Source organism: Pipistrellus hanaki (assembly GCF_964339955.1).
Source record: "Pipistrellus hanaki genome assembly, chromosome: 4".
In the NCBI taxonomy this organism is placed as follows: Eukaryota; Metazoa; Chordata; class Mammalia; order Chiroptera; family Vespertilionidae; genus Pipistrellus; species Pipistrellus hanaki.
The window spans coordinates 10312408-10331268 of NC_140506.1; the positions used below are offsets into that span (position 1 = coordinate 10312408).

An 18861-nucleotide genomic window follows, 5' to 3' on the forward strand; every position below is an offset into this window, starting at 1 on the left:
ATGTTTCTCTCTCATCGATGTTTCTAACTCTCTATCCTTCTCCCTTCCTCTCTGTAAAAAAAAATCAATTATATATATATATATATATATATATATATATATATATATATATATATTTAATATTTGGTTCAGTGATGGTATTTTGGAATGAGCTCTAATCTGGGAATGTGTGGTCTTGTGCATGCTTCACTGAGGGTGTTGCTGCTACTTTCGCACCTATTGTATGCCCTGTGGATGACCCCTACCTGCTGCTCACAGCCATGAACACAGGTGTCAGCACGACATAGGTATGCGTTCAGCGTTGAAAAGACAAGAAAAGTGGCTGAGCACTAGCCAGTTTGCCAGTGGTTAAAACATCGGCCTGTGGACTGAAAGGTAATGGGTTCGATTCTGGTCAAGGACACGTACCTCAGTTGCCGGCTCAAGGCTCAATTCCCAGTGTTGGATACAATCAATCAGTGTATCTCTCTCACATTGATGTTTCTCTCTATCTCTCCCCCTCCCTTACACTCTCTCTCTAAAAAAAAAAAAAAAAAATCAATGGAGAAAACTATTCTCAGGTGAGGATTAACAAAACATAACAAGAAGAAGAAGAAAGATGGCTAACTATTTATACTGTTCAATGAAAAACATGTGTGTGTGTGTGTGTGTGTGTGTGAGAGAGAGAGAGAGAGAGAGAGAGAGAGAGAGAGAGAGAGAGAGAGAGAAGAAGAGTGTGGTATGCATACATGCATGCAAGCTCACTAAATGGTCAAGTTAGTGAAAGACCATTTACTTTAAAGATCCTGCAGAGCTCAGATCTTCCCCTATTCAGTGGATCCTTCAGCAGCTAGCAATTAATTAACCAGAAATTTATAATTAAGCCACAAGGCTGGACTTTAGTACACTGTTTTAGACATTTATTTTGTTGACAATAAGCCTGCCCTAGTTGACTGCCATGAATCCCCATTATAATCCTGTCTGTATCTATATCTATATCTATATCTATGCCTATACCTAGGTCTGTGTGTATATATATATATATCTATATTTATATCTATGTCTATAAATCTATATCTATTTATCTATCTATTCAATTGATGCAGAAATATACGCCCTGTTCCTTAAAAACACATCAATATTGAACATGTACATACCATAAAAAACTAATTTATAGGAAATATGACTTCAGCATTCTAAGCTTGGCTCAGCTCCAAGCTCTGACAGTCATGTTGTACTCCTTGAAGATGATACTGCCAAAATTCAATGGTAACACTGAGAGTAGGTTCAAATGCTCAATTTAAGAAATGTTAAATGCCAGGAAGGAGCTGACATCTAACCCCACAGTGTAGGAGAGAGGCTCAAGATTTTGGTCTACATGACATATGATTACTCCTGCCTTTCTTTTCAGGACTCTGCACAACTCATAGACAATCACCTCGGAGAAAGAAACTGTGGAGGGATCTTACACTCTCTCTTGTTTTTGAAACACTATAAATGATGTTCACTCATCTGGAAAACAACAAAGGCTATTCAGGAAAGCTGCAGAGTGAGTGGCCTCAGGTGGACAATATGGGGACAGTCTATGATAGCAACAGAAAATCTAATTATTGAATTACTAAAAAAATTATGAAAATAACATCTTGAATAAAATGTAGCACAATCAGAAGGCTAGAGAAGCACTATTTATCACCTGTTAGTGGACAGTAAAGAAGTTACGTTTTACAAAATTCCAATTGGAATCACTTTATTAAATAACACATAGGTATAGGCACTATTTGTGTGTCAGAGTGTGGGAAGATGAACTCAAGCAAGTCAAGGACCTCACTATATGAAAAGGAAAGTCTATGTGTACACAGGAAATTCTACAAGAAATCCAATTGAAGAAATATGCATGGGAGTATGAAGATACAGACAAGGTGCAACTTAACTGGCCTGATCATTGAGAGGGAAGTGAAAGGTCCATAGAGAAGATGGCATGTGAGTTGAGAAATTGTGAACAAGCAACTATTCACCCAATGGACAATATAGAAAAAAATCATACCAAATACACTAAACTCTGGTTGGGGGGTAGACAGGAATAATTCTATTCCTTCCTCCAGTAGACAATCTCATTATTCTCCAGTCCTGTGTCCAAATTAGAAATAAAGTTTTGTCACTGAGTTTGAAAAATCCCCAAAGACCCATCTATCCATCCATCAATGTTCCACAAATCCTTCCATGAAACAAATAATTATTGGCAGCTTTTTGTGCCTTGGGCCTTACGCTATGCCTGGAGATGCTACAGTAATCAAAGGAGGCAAAAATACCAGCTATCATGGAGACTATGTTGGGGGGAGGGCAGAAATTATACAAACAGTGATAATGTGGTGTCCTGAAACCAGATGGAGAAAGCGTCAAAGGAGGTGGGAGGGATCCACTGTATCATACCAAAACTGCCAACTCTGAATGTCAAAAGCAAGGGGGACTGAGCTTCAACCACTAGGTTTAGCAACACGGTGGTGACTGTGACCTTGCAAGGCAGTACTGACAGAAAGACTCAGCTGTCAAAGTGGGTTCAAGAGAAAAAGGAAACACAGAAATTGAGGACAACAAATATAAGCAAGCTCAGTTATGGAGTCTTTCTGTGAAGGGTAGAGAAATGGGCCATAGATGGAGAGAAAATTAGGGTCAATAGGTCATCTGATTAAGATGGTGGGTGTTTGCCTTCCTATTGGAAAAATCCAGTAGAGAAGGGAAACTAACAAATGATGATGATGCAAGGGGTGGGAAGGGTGGGATTGTTTAAGAATAATATATTGGTGTCCAAGCTGAAGTTGTGGCCTCAACTAAAATTAGCCAGGCTAGCATCAGATGCAATGTGTGATTGGTCAACTTGGGTAGGTACCTCGTCTTCAAGCCATCACTGTAGCAAGGAGGTGGTTTGCTATGGAAGGAAGAGAAAGCATTTGCAAAACATGTATGACTCTGAGCTATAAGCAGTCACCACCACAGCCCAAAAAATGTCTGAGCTATGATAGATAACTTAGTTGCACCCACCTAAGTCCTCCACATTGGAAATTTAAGATCTGTTCGCTATTCTTAGACACAGTGATATGAAAATGCAGTGGCATTTACTTCCCAGAAACTCCTGACCATCTTTCCAATCTTTGCTTTTCCTGCTTGTGTTTAACCAACAGAGGTAACTGTCCAAACTTTAAGCAAAAGCAAATGAAACAAAATGACTCTGATACTTTCGTGGCCTGTGAGGCTAAAAGAGACACAAATGCACACAAAAGTCACAAGGAAAGCCCCAGTGGCTGAAGCATGAACTGCCTAGGTTGGCAGCCCTGCAGCTATAAAAGTCTCTGATCTGAAGACATGTAGGAAAACCTCAAGTCCCCTGAAACCCAAAAATCCAAACACAAGGTCATTTCTGCCCTTTGGAAAGTTCTGCCAAAAAAGACGTTATGCACAGTTTAATCGAGGGGGCAAATTCCTCCCGTGCACATGTAAATCTTCAATTCCAAGTAATTAACCCCACACACCGGTCCCTCTAATGGGTGTCTGACAATAAACAGACATATATGCCATTTCCAGGCTGACTTCACAAAGAGAAGAAAAGAAAGTGGATTCTGAACTTGCCCACACATCTGTGATTTACAAATATTTATGGTATTCATAGGGCCAACAACCTTCAGGACAATAACATACTTTGCAGACACTCACTAAAACAAATGGGGGTTGGAAGAGCCAAAATCCCATACCAAAGAGAAAAGAAGGAAGGAGAGCAATTGCCTCCTGGAATGGGAATTCCAGTGCATCCTAATGCAGATAATGGGAGCAGACAATCCTCCTGTCAGTGAACTTGGCTCGTGAAAAGCAAATGCATGTGACTCCACAGCTCAGATCATCTCACAGAGATTTTCCATCTGGCTGACTAGACAATAGGGCAGGAACAAGAAGTGGAGTCCATGGCTTTAGTATTTCTGATATTATTAAGAATGACAGGCTAAATCTTTATCTCAGAGTACAACCATATAGCATGCTTAAATAAGTGATGCACTCATATCAATAATATTCTTAGAAATGAACAGCAAATACCACAAAATGAAATTCCTATCAGCAGTGTTACCAACTAAACACCAATAAATCAGTAAGCACATTCTTTTCACATGTAGATTTTGTCTCCAGAAACTCAGTCTGATTTCTCATTGCCTTTTCCTAGTCTTAAATGATATCCTTTCACTTTCCTGGTTTTACAGCCAATGAATGGAGAAAACCAAGAAAAGTATAGATGGAGAACTGAGTGGTGGCTTATACCCAGAAAGAGAAATCTAGCTAATTATCTCTTAGAACTTATAAACTGTGAAACCGTTACTGCAGAAATACCATAACCAAATAATATTCTAGGCGAGTGCTCTCAACTCAACTAGTAAGGACATCAACTACACATCACTGGTATAGTTGACCAGTATTGTCTTGGGCTTGGGGACACACCACCACATAACATTTAAAACAAACAACACAAAACATTAGGGACAAAAATAAAATGACAGGAAAAGCACAGTGACAATGACTTGTTAACAATCAACAGAACAGGTAAAGTAACTATTAAATAACATATACTAGGCAGCTCTCTCTACGGAGCACAACCACACTTTTCCCCACCACTTTCCCCCCAGGTGGGTTTTTCTTGTCTCTCTCTCTCTCTCTCCTATAAACTCCAAGGGCTCTTCGTTTACCTCTGTGACTTATTTCCTGAGCTGATTTTCTTCTATGGCTCTACCTCTCTGACTTCCTAAATAAATGTTATCTTATTAAGAAAAACTGTGTGTGTATACATGTATGTGTGTGTATGTATACATGTATGTATGTTTGTATGTACCGTGTTTCCCCAAAAATAAGATATCCTCTGAAAATAAGATGTACTTACAGGTTTCCTTCTCAGTGAAATATAAGGCATCCCCCTAAAAATAAGTCCCCCCCTAGGCTCTGTCTCAGAAACTTTGTAAAACCTAAACTGCAAGAAGTTGTGACTTGGGTGAAGAATTCATGGGAGAAAATCATTGACAGTTGCATTGCAAATGCACTGCGAGCAGGCTACCTTGACAAGAAGTACTCATTTAAAGACAGTGCTGTTGCTAAACATGAGAGATTTGGTCCACTGATTCTGAAAGAAATGGAGTCACAAGAAATTCACCAGGAAATTCAGGAATTGGGTTGTTATAATGATGTTCCAGAAGATGATGACATGATTGTCATTGAATAAATGAGTAAATTCTTGATACTGTAGGATTCAGTTTGTCTGGTTTGTGTTGACAACTACCGTACTACCGTACCGTATACAGGTAATAAATTTCCTTTATTTTTGTTTAACAATAAATGTGTACTGTATTCTTCTTCATGGAAAAATAAGACATCTCCTGAAAATAAGACCTAGCACATCTTTGGGAGAAACAGGGTAGTTGTTAAAAATATAGGTAAAGGCTGTAGAACATCTCAAAATATAGGTTAATCTTTCTCTTTCCCTAACCAAAAGAGAAATAAATAAAAGAATGAAAAAAAATTAATTATCTGACTCTAAACATGGTCTCTATTTGTAGAATGAAGCAATGTACAACTGAGATCTTTCATCCATACAAATATTTTAATTGCTTGAGTATCTTCATTAAAACTAAGGATTGATTTTTATCAGTGAGGAAGAACAGAGGCAGAATAAAGCTGTGAGAGAAAAAAATCACAAAAGTCAGTATCTATTTTTATAAAGCTAACTGAACTGTTTTTCTGAATTAAAGCATTGAATACATTGATAAGATTAGAAGAAAGTTTTAAAAGATTATTATTTTTCTAAGCACTGGTTGATATAATTATAAAGCAAAAATTTGACAACACTTCAATAAACTTTAAATTTAAGAAGATAAAGTTAAGCAAATGAAGTGGAGAAAAAATACAACAAAGAATTAATATTCTTAAATTCTGTTAAAACCTTTAATAAAAATTGTGAATCTCAGTAGCTCAGAAAATATAAAATAAAATTTAAAAAATCCTCACATCCTCTCTCTCTCTCTCTCTCTCTCTCTCTCTCTCTCTCTCTCAAGTAACAGCTAATCCTACCTAATAAAAGGGTAATATGCAAATTGACCACACCTTAGCTATGCCAAGCCACGCCCGCCAACCAATCAGGGTGAGTATGCAAATTAACCCAAACAAGGTGGTGGTTAATTTGCATATCAAGACAGCATAGAAAGAAGCCAAGAGTTGCAGAAGGGAGCAAAGCTGTAGAGAAGGAAGAGAAGCAGGCGGGGTGGGGGAGAGTGCAGCAGGAAGTCCTATTGCAGGAATCTTCCTGCAACGGGCTACTAGTAATCATATAAGAAATCAAATAGCCCACAGGTATGTCTCAGTGTTTGAGCATCAACCCATGAATCAGTAGGTCAAGGTTTAATTCCCAGTCAGGACAAAAGTTCTAGCTGCAGGCTCAATCCCCAGTAGAGGGCATGCAGGAGGCAGCAGATCAATTATTCTCTCTCGTTCATGTTTCTATCCCTCTCTCCCTCACCCTTCCTCTCTCTGAAATCAATAAGTACATAAAAAAAAAAGAAACCAACTAAATAACATTATGTGTAAGCAATGACACATACAAAAAGGAAGGAAAACTAACAACTTGACTAAATAATCAATGATGATTCTCAGTGAAGTTTCAGCAAAGCAAACTCTCCAGAATATTATTGGTATAACATAAATGTCTACAACACATTCCAAAGCCAATTAGCAGTCTCATTCATTAACACCTAGGTTTTGAAATTTTAAGTCAGCTACAGCTAGTGTAACACAATGAATTAACCTTCAACTAAAAGAAAGCTTTACAGTAGCAGCTGCTATTGTTGATAAAATATCGATTTCATGCACCAAATTTCTGCTTTTCACAAGGCAGGAGATAGTGTGACTAACAAAATCTAGAAAGCAGTATTGGAAACAAGTGTAAGACGTACGTGCTTATCATGATTGTTTCAGCATTGTCTATTATTTTTCTTTACCGGAAATACAATAACTTATATATCTCCCCATAAAAGACAGTAAATTACATTATAGTGCCTTTGCATGGTAGACTAGTATGATGCAATTAAATGAAGGTCATTAATAATCTCCAATTATATGATATAGCATTATCATAGATGTATAATATACAACTATATGTTATAACAAGTCTAAGAGCAGTATATAAACTTTTATGTCCAGTATTAATTCAAATCTATGAATTCCTAATAAAAAGCATACTATAGCCTAGGACAGTGTGACTAGTTGGGGGCTGTCCTGTTTGATAACCAACCATGGCACATGCCCAAGTTGCGGGCAAAGGCAGTTATCTTTGGCTAAGGGATTATGGGGGAACTGTGCCCTTCCTTTACATACAGCATGAAGCAAAAGTTGGGTTTACCATTGTTTGTATGAAAAATATTAATATAATAATTAATAATACAAGAATAAACTCCATTTCACATACTCACAACTGTAAGCCTACTTTTGTTCCACCCTATATTTTCTATATTAGCATTCACTATCTTAATTCTTTTATTTTTCAGGTTGCAAACTTTAACATTAGAAATTTTAGATAGTGAAGATAAGGCTCATGAAGTGCCAACATTCTCAATTGCAGTGTTAATCTATTTACAATTAGGTATATATTGATATGTTCTGGTAGACTTTATGACACACATGACTTGTGGGTAGAGATAATATGTTTGCACATTTGTGTTTGTATATTTTGAAGATTAATTGATTATATTAAATATTATTCTGCAATTTCTTTTTTCCAGTTAATTAGGTACCTCATACAGTTTTTCATTACTTTTATAACCATGATTTTATTTTTTATATCATTGCCATTAAGTGAAGAAAGCGTTACCATCACTCATGAAATATGTAGGGACCAGTGGCTCTTGAAAAAGATCTCTGAAAGTTCTGCTACAATGATTTATTTCTATGAATGAATGAATGAATGAATAAGAGTAGTTCCCTGATTAAACTCAACTAAACACAAATAGTGTTTTTTCTTTGCCAATTTTTTATATTAAAACCTACCAAATAGGCCTTAAAGTGTCAGTGTACCCTTTTAAGAAATAGTTTTTTAAAATCATGTTATTTGATATATGTGGCAAAGGGTATCCCCATGTTATCCCATGATTTAAGTTTGCCAATCCTGATCAACTTGACTCTTATAAACATCTGCTTTTGCTTGTAATAAAAGAGGGAGATTTGATATCACAACATTTTTATGCAACATAATTACCAGGTAACCCAAAGTAATTGCATGCTTGTCCTAATCCTATATAATAAAAGGGTAATATGCAAATATACTGAACAGCAGAATGATGCACTCAGACCACCAGGGGGAAGATGCTCAACTTAGAAGCTGCCCCCTGGTGGTCAGTGAGCTCCCACACTGGGGTGGTGGCAGGAACCTCTCATACCTCCACAGCAGTGCTAAGGATGTCCGCCGAGGGGTCCTGAACTGTGAGAGGGCGCAGGCCAGGCTGAGGGGACTCTCTCCCCCACAGTGCATGAATCTCGGGCACAGGGCTTCTAGTATGTTTAAGGTTGCAAAATAAAACTGAAACCAGGTGAATAAGCACACCGTGGGCCAGAGGATGCTGTGTCAATGGCACCCTGTCAGGGCTTTGGGTTTCCTGAGTGAGGGGTTGGGTCAAAATAGTTTTGCCATAAAGAGACTTGTTTCTCTGAAAGCTTGCCCATTCACTGCCATGTTTGACAGCAGAGGAAAGTGAAGCTCCTCAGCTGTCACAGTATCTGAGCCTATAAAACTGTTGGTTCCTTCATTTCCCACCTCGATGTCTGACTTACCAAGGAGGAAAAGGCTGGAGTGTTTTTTGGATCATGTATCACACTAAGGATCCACAGCCATCTGCTCACTGGAGCTCAACTCTCACACTCCAACACTGCGAAAAAGAAAAGAAAAGAAATGGTCCTGTTTACCCAGTTTAAAAGATGTTGTAGTCATTGTGTATCAATTCTAGAAAGTTCCATGAGTGCCATGCACAACCAGATGGAGCTGCTTTAGCAATGTGAGACTTAACACAATGACACAGGATAGCTTAAAAATGACAAGTAGAACAGACCTGGCTTAATTAATATCCATGCACCTATGGATTTCTCGTTTCAGAAAAGGAGAAATAAAAATTCAAATGCTGTTAACATATGAAAACAAATTTCAGGAAACAATGGAAAGGACCATCATCTCAAACCCATTTGAATTATTTTAAGCAGTTTGAAGGTCAGATTGGTTGTGTGAATTTACACATTGTAGGATGGTTCTTTCATGCTTTCTTTTTTTAATACAGAACCTTAAGTAATACATTTTAAAAACAGTTCATTAAAAGGCAGAAGTTTTAGAATAAACTAATACCAAAAATATGCATTTGTGTTATTTACATAGCAACTTATTTGGTTCACAAAATGAGACTTTATAGGAAAAAATTATAAAGCATAAAAATGATTCACTCTACTAAAACCAAGCCACCCAATCTCCCCATCCAATTTAACATACAAAAATCCTGCAAACTTGATGTCGTAATGTGACAGAAAGTCTACCACAAGACACTAACCCCTGTAGAACCTGGTGTTCCAGCAAATAGGTTATTTCCCACTTCTTCATAAAGGAAATGTGCCCTTGTTCCTTAAGGACACCTGGGACTTTAATACTGCACTTCTGCGTTCATGGTTTCTCTGCTGTCCTTCATACTGCTTCTTCCTGCTCTCCACGTTCTGCAGCTTCTGGCTGCCATACAGCTGGAACACACTGATGTTGCCTAGCCCATCACACACTCTCTTAGGCAGCAGCTGAGACTGATGGCAAGGAAAGAACTTCCCAGAATATTCTGGAACATTCTGGCTATTCCTCTATGCAATAATTCCCACACTGTCTCCTTCAGTAATGTTCTAAAAAGCCATCTGCCTGCAGGAAATAAACTGAATTACAGCATCTGGAAATTTGTAAAACTTTGTATCTGCAAAAGAGCAATTTTGAAGTCTCCAGGTTCAGAGGTCAGAGGGCAGTGACTAGGTAACATCACATTTCTGAGAGGTGCCTTGGGTCAGTTCATGGGAAGTGAGGGAGTGAGCCAAAGCAACTCCTTTAGATTGCCCAAAACAACGCCCGCAGGCCAGGTGCCCGACACACAGCAGAATCCCAGATCCCTATGTGGTCCCAGCAGAATCTTTTAAAGTTCGTGACATCATCTTTGGAAAGGGGAAGGCACAGATGCAAATCCTTGAGGCCAAAAGAGGAGTAAGGGAGCTCTCCCCAAGGTAAGGAGGCATCCTCAGCCCAGGAAAAATTCCTAGGAGAGGCCAATTCTTTCTTACAACACCAATAACATCTCCTTCGGGTGTGGCAACAAATATATTAGTGGAGACTTCTTTATTAAACAGCATATTTGAATACATCAACTTTCTGGAGCCCGAAAATCTGCTTTGTAATTTATTACTAAAATTTCTTTGTATTTGTTTGCAACTTAATCAAAATTTAAGTAATATGGTTGGACAGATCCAGTGGTTGCTGCCATGAGTACCTGGAGATTTCTCCTGGCTCCCACATATCAGAATTAAATTAAAAACTGAGGCCGATAATTAGGTGTAGAGGCTGAGTTTCCCTAGCCTCCCCCAGTGAGGTCATAAATGAGCCCAGGAGGCCCCTCAGCTAGGACATCCAAGAGTCAGGCCTGCAGAGAACAGCATCCTCTTAAGCAGCAAAGGGGACAGAGGCCAAGAGGACTAAGAATTCAGAATCCTGGATGCAACCAGACAACAAATGCTGCAGGAAGAGAACATCCCTGCTGAACCCAGGCCCCTTCCTTGTAAAAAGGCAACATTCAAGTGGCAGAATGCCCAGCTCAGAATTCACATGGCTCAGGGGACAGCATCACTTCCTTTGGAATCTGATTTCCGAACCAAAAACCAGTTCCAAAAGCAGGATCGGGGCCCACACCCCCTGAAAGGTTTTACGATGCCATTGTTTATGCCAAGGGTTTTACCATTCTGGTGAAGGGGCATGAAGGCCAGTGAACAGCATCAGTTCCCTAAGGTCAGCCCTTGCCCGGGTAGAGTTCCACCTTCAGGAGGCACATATATCACTCGATACAACACCCACATATACAAGCAGAAACCACAGCAACAAAGCAGTGACCTTGAATAGGAACAAAATAAAATCACAGACAATGGCCCCTTCAAGTCTGAAGGCTGAGCTAGCCCATCCTCTCCAATGAGGTCATACATGAGCTGATGTATAAACTATAAATCACTGACACATTTTCTAGAAAAAGGAGTAGGTACAGAAATGGCAAAGTCCCAGAGGCTGGCCTCAAATTAAAGGTTGGAATGTTTTAAGGTGGATATTTAACTATCTATTAAATAAGAAACTGCTTATGTTTTACTGGCATGTAAAATGACCCCATTTGACTCAATTCCATGTTACTCTTATTCTTTTCTCTTTTAGCTTAGTATCATCTTTAGTGGAAATGACCTCAGAAGTTCTCAATGACAGCCCCGCCCAGCAAAAGCCAGTCTCAGACACACACCAGTGCAGAACACCTGCAAGGTGTTATGATTTACAAATGATAAACCATTCCCAGAAGGACCCTTCAGCCACCTTCACAGGCTCTTGAAGTCCTTTCTACAGTGAAATGCATGAATACATTTAAAGCATCAATTACAACTTGAGTGCTCAACATATGCCTCTCCGCTAAAATATGCAACCTGCCCCAGCCCATTCTACTCAGAATGAGAAAATATTTCGATTTAAACATTCTCCTAGAGATCAAAGGTCAGCTGAGTGGTGGCCACTATCCTACCTGTACATGAGAGAAATTAAAATGTCAGGCCAGTCTTAAGAGCTCAGTTTTGAACCAACCACAGTGAAATCACAAGAAATAAAATAAAAGTGGAGAAGACCACCCGGCATAATAAAGACATTAAGTGGAGGAGTAGAAGAAATCCCACCAGTACAGGCTCAGGAAAGCTGTTTCCCAATTTTCAAGAATTTCACCAGTGACTACAGAGTTTGAGATATCTCATCATCAGTGTCAAGGTAAGAAACATGCAACTCTGTGAGGAATTTCTGTGAGTTTATTTGAGTCCAATTGTCTACAACTGCTGGGAAGCAAAATCTAAAGTAATTGAGATAATCTTCTGAGGATGGCAGTTTTGCACCTTATTTTATACATTACCGCCAAAAGAGGAGAGGTAAGTGGGTTACGTGAAATCCATTGGTGATAAATTAGGGAGGCAAAAGAAAGTGGAAGGGGAAACCTCTGGGATTGGATAAAAAGTAAAATAATATGTAAAGTGAGTGTGGGTGTATATGATCATTAATAGTCAATAGCTCAGTGACAATGAGGGAATTTGTGGTCTCCGCAGAGGGATTCCAGAAAAAGGCAAATGACTTTGACATCCCAACAATATAGTATCATAGATGCAAAAAGAAAATAGATAGGCTCAGTTAGGGTAAAGATTGACCTTTGTCAGGGAAGATGCCAGCCTAGGACATAATTAATCACCATAAACTGCTTTTAATTAAAAAGTTTTCACTTCAGCCGAGACCAGTTTGGCTCAATGGATAGAGCGTTGGCTTGGGGACTGAAGGGTCCCAGGTTCGATTCCAGTCAAGGGCATGTACCTTGGTTGCAGGCATATCCCCAGTAGGGGGTGTGCAAGAGGCAGCTGATGGATGACTCTCTCTCATCAATGTTTCTAACTCTATCTCTCTCCCTTCCTCTCTGTACAAAATCAATAAAATATATTTTTTTAAAAAATAAAATAAATAAATAAAAAGTTTTCACTTCAGACCATCCTATGTGGTTACTTTAGGTCTCTGAGTTTGTAAGGCCACCACGCAGGCCTCCCCTGAGCTTGTCAGGTTAGCATGTGGCCCATTTTCATCCACAATAGTCAAGCAGTCATTTAACCACCATGCACAGCACACCCTCATGGCCATTCTAGGTGGCTAGAAGACACAGCAAGGACTGATTATGTTCTTGGTAGCTCACATGGGGCACTGTCTGATTCGTGTGCTACACGATTCAGTAAAGCTCTGAAACTGGAGGAAAAGGAGGTTCCTTCCAGATGGAAGTCAGGATAAGCCTCTGGAAGAAGAGGCATGTGATCAGGGCTTTGTGGGAGGGGTAGAATAGTAGGAGTTGATGAAGACCATCTGAGTGGGTGCATCACAGGTGAAGCAAATGGTAGATCAAACAGGCAGTCCCAAGAATCCCTGGATGGAAGGAAAAGCAATCTTAGCTAGAGCCATGCTGAGTCAGAGTGTGAACCTCTGTACCACCCTTGGGGCAGGGTGAATTAATAGAAACTCCAACCTTGGAGAAAATAGAAGTTCGGGTGGAGCACAGCAACTCTTCTAAGATGCCAAGTCAGGACTGGAGAGCAGCAGGAATCATGGGTGGAAAGCTGGCCTGATGCTCAAGTTTGCAGAGGAAAATGAGGAAGCAAACAAAATGGGTTCCCAGTAGGAGGCTGAGGGGCAGGGAGGGGCAGCAGCTGGAGTGAGTGGACCAGCAAGGCAGCCTGACACAGGCTCCAACACATGGCCAATGGGAGGAAGGCTCAAAGGCACGGCTCAGTGACAAAGCAAATAATGAGAGAACATTAACATGAGAGAGAGATGAGACTTCCCCCAAAGGAAGGGGGAGCCATGGACAGCTCGGTGAAGGCCAGAGTGGCATCTGGAAGAATCGATGTGGCAGCTCTGCAGAGGATAGAAAGGAGAGGTGAAACCAGGGGCCTGAGGCTCCACAGGAGAACTTTAGATTTTAAACTATGTTTTTAAGAAAAACTACAAACCATAGCCCATATTTGCAAAGCATTCATTGTATAGAAACCTCAGGCCCCTCATTTCGCCTCTCCAACTGTTCCCATGTGAGGGGCCACCTCTTCTGATGTTTTCAGTTTTAAAGGTATTCCTTCACCAGAGGTCTGCCTGCACTGGCCAGCCTGTGGATTCTATGCCACATTCTACATTTGCAAACAACATCTAAATCAAGTAGTGTTTCCATAGGAAACATGAATGCAAATGTATGGGGTAAGAGGGAGATGCACCTAAAATCAATTCCTAAGACTTGTACCTATACAATAACATTGTAATACAAAAGGTAAATAAATGTTTTGTCTTACTTTCCATATCAATATATATGGACAATAAGACACTTTCTCCTGCATCCAAATACAGGATGCATGGCATAATGCCATAGTTACATGGAAGGGCTCTGTATAATAATTAGTAACCAGCTAGTTATTTTCTGTACAAAAAAATGCCCCATATTGGTCAAGATCATTGAATAAAGAATCTCTTTAATAATTACCTTGTGTACACTTAAAAATGACAAGTGTCACACTTTCCCTTCTTTGCTATCTTAGGTCCCAAGGAGAAGCACATGGAGACCATCTCCTGTGGTGGCTGAGGTTTCATCAGCAGTGTGACCTCACATGGGAACACAAGACCTCACATTTGGGTCATTTAATGATGCAATCTTGGAGCTCTTAGACCAGCAGAGGTATATTCTTAACAGAAGAGCAGGTACTTCTATGAGTTGTACCCAAAGAGGAAGATGCACCAGGAAGAGAAATATTTGTCTTGCTTGAAGCCTTCACACCCTGATCCAACCAGGACCCCTCCCTCCTTCCGTTATAATTGTCCCTATAAAATGCAATGCCTTAAAAATATTAAACACAGCTAAGATCTACAGAAAAGACAAGAATTGGGGGTTTTATTTCTCTAAGTGTTGACTAATCCTAACAGCATTTGGGAAGAGAGAAACCCAACTGTTTTCCATTCAGTCTTTGTGTAGCTCACCCTTGTTGAGTATATAAAAGCTGGCCAGAATGGCTGACCTTGGAACCAATATATTGCCTCAGTAACTGGAATAAAGCTGGAGTAAAATATTTCCCAGGCCTTTACTCCCGCATCGGACAATGAGATGTGTTCCGTGCTGCTAAGAGGCATGGGAGAAGAGGGAAAGAAAGAGAGGGGCAAAATGACTTCTTTATTAAAGCAAACAAGTTGCCAAGAAAACAGCAACTACTCAAAATGAGCAATTTCTAAAATCAGCTCTCTGGGGACACCAAGGTCTCCAAAGAGAGACTACGTTCTTTCTTATCCCTGCCTCCATGTGCCCAGTTTGCAAAGGGCAGGCTTACTTTTCATGCAGGCAATTTCGAAGCGCTTGTACAAGTGGCCAATTTGCATGGGCAATTGGGCCCTCAGCTTTCATTCTGACAGCTAAATTGATCCATCCTTTGTAGATGACGTTCTCAATACCCACAAAGAGAAGGGTGTCTGAGGCTTTTAGAAAAAATGTGGTCTCTCAATTCCTACTTATTCCGAACAACACATTAGGTAAGACGTGTAAGCATTTGCTTGTCCACACAAGAGATTCGATTTAACTCTGGATCTAAATTCAAAATTCGAAGATGAAGATTTAACTCTAAAAAATTATGTAACTACTGTTGTTACTTCACTTTTGTTAAAGCAAACAGGAAGGGCTGTGTACATATATCAGCCCTTGGTCATTACATAGGAATCTGGGGGGTGGGGAGAATATCAGCCACAGATCAAACCCACAAATGGCACCAAAACCTCCCCAGAATAAAGCTGAACTAAGACAAAAGTCAGCTGCAAGATCATGAAGGAGAAAGGGAATTTACTGATCGCTGGAAAGATGGATGACTCTGAAATTCATGATGAATTGGTCATAAAATGAAAATGGGTTAAATGACTCAGACAAATATTTTCCCAGAAAAAGCACAGATAATATTACTTTTGGAATTTATAGCTACAAAAGATACTCTCTCCAGCTCAATACAGAGAAACGAAAAGATGTTGTCCTTAACTCGTTAAGACCAATCAGATTATTGCGAACAAGCAAGCCAAGCCAGTATCCACGTGGAGCTGTGTCAGATCTGGGTTCTCCAGGACTTCATTCATTCTATGTGCCTAGATGCCAGTGCTGCTGGTTGACATGGTGTACAGTGCTTTGGGCCAAGCAAATTGTGCTGGACTTAGAAGACAAACTACATGGTTTTTGTTTTTCGGCTTAAACCCAGCAAATACTCTGAAGTCATGTCAGAACATTCATCTCTCTGAAGAGATGAAGAATACAAGACTTTAAAATCCTGAGCTCTGTCCCGGTGACCTGCTGGGTCTTCCATTGTCAAGGTGGGCACTGAGGCCTGAAGAAGGAAGATACATCCCGTTTTTGCGTTAGAGCACATAGGCAGGTGAGCTGTTACCCGAGCATTTGTGTCATGCTCCTGAGACTACAGAAGCCTGGCTGTGGGGCAGAACCAGGAATCCAATTCTGTTCTATTTGTCATCCTCTCAATATAAATTGGTGATAAAAATACGAAATAGGCTACTACACATTGAACCAGCTGGTGTATCACCTACCTCTAAACACTGCTGTGTTTAGAGTGTTTACACGCGTGGGGGAATAAAAAGATTCTCTCTCTTTTTTTTTTTTACTGGCAATGAGTCATTCGTCCACTTCGGCACAAGCTGTACTGAAGTATCCTCCCCAGGAAGAACCAGCACAGCTTCCCTCATGTTTAAAAGCACCCATGGCAGCTGCCTTGGATTAGTCATGAAGCCATCCTGCAGCCTCCATCAAGGAGTCATCTGGTCAAATCCGACTCGTAAATGGAATCACAAGGCCCTGATGCAAACCTGCTGTGGGAAATGAACTCTCCACTGTAGGAGCCAAAGATTCTTCTTTCCTTTTCTTTGCTACACGTGCCCTTCAAAATGTCAGCCCAGGTGCCTAAGACTACCCGGTTCCTCCTCTCCCTGGTGAGCGACATCATGGATGTAAAACATCACTCCTGGGAGAGGGGTGCTGGATAATCTTAGGGAATTTGTCAGTTTACCAATTATTAAAGGAGCCACAGTTCACTGCTCACCACCACATTCAAAATCCTGCTCCTTTGCACTAACTGGAAAGCAAGCAAGACCAGTTTGAAATGCACCATGCTTTACAAAATGGTGTTTCATTATTTTCCACTGACAAGCTTTGCCAGCAAAGGTGATAACTCAGGGAAACTGCACAGGATGATACCCGACAGGTGGTAATCCCAGAATAAGGGTCTACCCTGCCCCTTTTCCCCCCACCCCCAAATAGTGTGGTTGGGTTTATGTTTTCTTTTTATAAACTGTCAGGAAGACAAACCTCCCCTCTGTTGAATGATTAAACTGACCAAGGGTATTGGTTTGTTTTCTTGCTTTGATTTTATAAGCTGTATGATGCTTATTTATGGCTCTGAATCCAGAACTCTTATTTCTTGCCCTTTAGGTTGTTTTACTGGCTTGACCTCATCACTCAAGCAGCTCATCCTAAGACAGTGTCTGCATTCCTGCTGGCTCTCCGAAATCCACAGGCACCTTCCATGTACCCCAGTGATGTAGTCACCTCTCCTCCGTGACCAAGACCCCAAGGCTCGCCTCTCATTTTCTTTTCTTTCTTTAAATATATTTTATTGATTTTTCACAGAGAGGAAGAGAAAGGGATAGAAAGCTAGAAATATCGATGAGAGAGAATCCACCAATCAGCTGCCTCTTACACACCCCCCACTTGGGATATGCCCGCAACCAAGGCACGTGCCCTTGACCGGAATCAAACCTGGGACCTTTCAGTCCGCAGGCCGATGCTCTATCCACTGAACCAAACGGGTTTCGGCGCTCACCTCTCGTTTTCTCTGGTGTTAATATGCTGGTCTTCCCTGTCAAGAGCAGTTTTCATATCATATTCAACTCTGAATGGCTGAGAGCAGGCCAAGTAAATATGCACATTCAAGAAGGACTGGATGAGGATTCCTTTCTTTGACTTCAGGGTCTGCATCAATGTTAGCAGATCGGGGCACAACCCAAAAGTCAGTTTCAGTGCCTAATCTGACATCAGTCAAAATCACCGATAAAAACAGAATAAACTCCACCTGGAGGCCCGGGGTGCTGCCCCACCTCCTGTGGGTCTGGAACGTGCCAGGCCCTCAGCAGGTGCCCAGGCAGGAGCTGGTGGGTCATGGCTGTGCCGAGCCAGACAGCAAGTCCTGAGAAGAGAAAATCTCAATTCTCTGGCCAGAGGCTCTAGGCTTGCCTGGATCCCATCTTGCTCAAAATAAAATCTTCTTTCCACATCCTTTAGAAGGTTCTCAGGTCTCAGAAGAAGCTTCTGATGCTGCTCAGACAGGCTTGGGCCCCCTTTCTCTGCATCCTCTTCACACTCTTATAAAATCCAAACTTATCACAGACTCTGCTGGGCAAACATAGCAAAGTCTCACCTCTTCTGGCTTATTAAGAGGACTGATAGATACAAGGATCCTTCTAAGGCTCTCTGGAGAAGCAGCATCCACCCCTGCCCCCCCCCCCCCAAAAAAAAAAAACAAATCCAGAACCGCCCTACCTGCTCAGAGATGTCCCCACGGTCCAACGGCTACTATCCTGAACAGAGTCAAGACCGGAGAACGATGCTGAAACCAGTTTGGCTCAGTGGCTAGAGCGTCAGCCTGCGGACTGAAGGTTCCCAGGTTCGATTGCAGTTAAGGGCACGTACCTTGGTTGCGGGCACATCCCTATAGGAGGTGTGCAGAAGGCAGCTGATTATGTTTCTCTCCCATCGATGTTTCTAACTCTCTATCCTTCTCTCTCCTTTCCTCTCTATAAAAAACCATAAAATATATATATATATATATATATATATATATATATATATATATATATATTTTTTTTTTTTTTTTTAAAAGACAGGAGAACAAGGCCAACCCAATGGCCAACAGTGACTGGTCATGAAAAGTCATATCCCTTAGAAATATAAACATTATCTTTAT

The 18861-nt window shown here is 40.6% G+C and overlaps 1 protein-coding gene across 4 annotated transcripts in view; it reads right to left on the minus strand.

The window, feature by feature from the left end:
• SEMA5A (semaphorin 5A) overlaps positions 1 to 18861 on the minus strand; it is a 371086-nt gene that overhangs the window by 270337 nt on the left and 81888 nt on the right. For all 4 annotated transcript variants that reach the window (XR_014794856.1, XM_084881922.1, XM_084881921.1 and 1 more), the window contains one exon: positions 8824 to 8918. The gene's annotated coding sequence lies outside the window, so the exon portion shown is untranslated. The remainder of the gene's footprint in view (positions 1 to 8823; positions 8919 to 18861) is intronic.